Here is a 3,533-nt window from a genome sequence, read left to right on the forward strand (position 1 = left end):
TTGTTTATGCATTTTTGCATACATCATTACTTGCTACAAAGAAAGAAAGAGAATAAGACTCTTTAAAGTATTTCTTAAAATGGAGAGAATGCTCCAAATATTTGTAAATTATGGCTAACTATTGCTAGCCATAAGTGAAATTAAGAATATGTATTTCTTACACAAATTGTGAGCTTCTTTCTTTTGGGAAATTGGACCAATTTCTATGCCCATCTCCAAATATAAAAGCTTGTTCTCGCCAGATTTATACAGCCCAGTAGTTTTCAAATTTTGACTTTCACAATACCCTTAGACTCCTAAAAATTATTATATAGTAATAATAATAGAAAAATTTAACTTTGTAATAAAATATTAATAATAATAAACCTGACCTAAATAAATATTTTATAAGTATTTTCCAAAATAAAAAGCTATTGCTAATAACATTATTATTTTACATATTTTTTGTAAAACTTATAATACGTGGATAAATAAAGGAAAGAAGTTCTCTCCCCTATGATTCTGTAATCGTTTTGTTGAGATATGTTGTTTTGGTAGTAGAATATAAAGATATTCTATCCTCACACAGATTTGCAGTTGAAAAGGGCAGACCTTTTCAGATAATTGTGACTGTTTTTCTTGAATGCTATTCCAAAACTCACCAAATAGTAGTTTCTTAAAATTTAGTTGCTATCTGTAATCATCTGAAATTGTTGAACTCTGTTACATTCAAATGTATTGGTCTGTATTACCATTTGAATGGTATTTTATTGATGCATTTATGTGCAGTATTATGCATTGGTCATTTGGAAACTATTTGTTCACTTACTTATACATAGCTCCTGAACGTTGACATATTCCATTACAACATATTAAAATTAACAGTAATTGATATCATCACTTAACTCATCAGAGAAACTCAACATCTTTAGGTATCAAGTATCTGTCAAATTCATGGATACACACAACTTTTTCAAAATTCGAATTCATACATAATTCGAATTTAATCATTAGAAAAAAAAAATACCGTGAGTTGTTTTGTTTGAAATAGAATACTCACTTAGTTTATTTGAAATAAAATTCTGAGCTGGGCTCTATGGCTTAGCCTGTAATCCTGCTCCCTGGGAGGCTGAGGTGGGTGAATTGCCTGAGCCCGCGGGTTCGAGACCTGCCTGGGCAACTTGGCGAGACCTCATCTCTACAATAAATCAAAAATTAGCCGGGCGTGGTAGTACGCACCTGTAGTTCCAGCTACTTAGAAGGCTGAGGCGAACCCCAGCATGTCGAGGCTTGCAGTGGTCGGAAGCGGCCACTGCACTCCAGTCTGGGCGACAGAGTGAGACTCCAACTCAAAAAGAAAGAAAGAAAGAAAGAAAATCCTGCTAAATATATAGATCTGATTAACCATAGCTTTTCTATCAGCTCTATTTTAAGTCAAAAATTATTTTTCATGAAAATAGTCACTAGTTGGTCTTTCAACAACTACAACAGCAGCAACAACAATAATAAAAACAAGCACAAGCACTTTTCCTGGAGACAACCACCATACTTTGCAGGAAAAGTACTCCATGTATTTCTTTCATTTCATCACATAGTAAATAAAAATATTAGGTACACAAAGTCTTTGACCTAATAAAGTTGCTTATGCTTTACATTTCATCAAGGACCATTTTTGGTGTGTTTTTCCCATGCTTTCTTCCCGTAGGTTATGGAGTTGAATAATTCAATGACTACTAGTGCCGTTTAGAGCCACTGCCTTGCTAATTATCCATCAGGAGTTTTAACCACCACTATTTTACAATATCATTGACAATATTAATACAACAAAGAAGAGGGGAAATAGCATTTTGATATTCATATGAATGTGGGTTTGATCTTATGTACCCACTGAATTGGAAACTAGGTCCTTGCAGGGATTCACAAGCTGCCCTCAGAACATTGCTAACATAAAGCAGCATAAAAATGCAGTGGTATGTAATATATTTATTCTATTATTTAGCAGCATATAAATGCAGTGGTATGTAATATATTTATTCTATTATTTAATAGATATCCTTATTCATAGTAACCAAATTAAGATATCATATTTAATTGACATGAATTAAAAATTACATAATGGAATAATAACATTTTCTAAAGGGAGAATAGTTTTCTTTAAGAATAGGAGAAAATGAAATATTTGTTTCATGTTATTTTGTTTTTTACTTTCAGATCAGCAATTTCTGTACAAAGTTGTTACATGGTTGAACTTTCAATTTACCTGAGATTCAGAATACCAAATGACAAATTTCAAGTTTCAGTTTCACTGCTATTACATATGTACAATTGAGAGTTTTGAAATATATTTCATTTATTCTTTAGCTTCTTTCTTCCAAGAAAGCAGAACTTTATAATATATGCTTCTCATAAAATGGAAGGTCAGTACAAATGAAACATACTTCTGGACATGACCAAAATTAATTTACATAATTTTAGTATTACTTTACTCAAAACAAAAGTCCCAACATATGTTACAAATATTGATGTGCTAACTATAGATTTATTTAGAGATTTTAAATAATGCATATTTGGAGCTAATAATTCTAATATGCACAGTGCATTCTTTGTTAAAATTGGAAATTATGGCTTATAATATAAATTTAATGATTACAGAATCCAGCTCCAAGAACTATATTATATAATCAGTCATCAAATGACAAATATTTTAAAGAATGTGCCTTAAGTTTCAGATTCTACTTAATGTAGTGTGTTGATCCTAAACTATATACAAGTATAAGAGCTTTCAAGAATTTACTATTCTCTCTGTCTGTGTGTGTGTCTCTCTCTGTCTGTCTCTCTGTTGCTCTCTTTCTCTGTCTCAGTCTTTCTCTGTCTGATTCTTTCTCTGTCTTTCTCTGTCTCTCTCTGTCTCTTTCTCTGTCTTTCTCTAACTTTCTCTCTGGTATTCTCTATCTCTGTGTCTATCAGTCTCTCACTGTCTCTGTCTTTCTCTCTCTGCCTCAGTGTGTGTCTCTCTTTGTGTCTCTCTGTCTCTCTCTCTCTTTTTCTCTATCACTGTCTGTGTGTGTGTGTGTGTGTGTGTGTGTGTGTGTGTGTGCGTGTGTGTGTCTGTCTTTCTCTCAAAAAAATGAATTTACTTTTAAAAAAAAGACGATTCTCTGAAAGGATTTAAAGGAATATTTCAAGTGAAATTTTTTATTTATTTTTATCTATAATAGAACCAATTAAAGCAGTATTTTCTTTTAAATATTTATAAGTAGTGAATTTGTGAGTAATAATGAGAAATAGAACAGATGACAGGCTGATTTTATGCAACTATGCAATTAAAATAATTTGCTCTAGCTGCTTTCATAGGGTACAAATTTCATAACCTTACTTCTTTACAATTTCAATTAAATTTCTAATTAATTAGTGCCAAATTCCTTTGCTATCTTATGTAGAAATAATGTGATGACAATATAAATGTATTTTACATGAAATCATAAAATACAACAATAGTTAGTTCAATATACATGCAATTATAAGTAATTACAAAAAGTAGAAAAATTAATACT

Source organism: Carlito syrichta, unplaced genomic scaffold (assembly GCF_000164805.1).
Source record: "Carlito syrichta isolate Samal-C Ts95f unplaced genomic scaffold, Tarsius_syrichta-2.0.1 Scaffold301915, whole genome shotgun sequence".
In the NCBI taxonomy this organism is placed as follows: domain Eukaryota; kingdom Metazoa; phylum Chordata; class Mammalia; order Primates; family Tarsiidae; genus Carlito; species Carlito syrichta.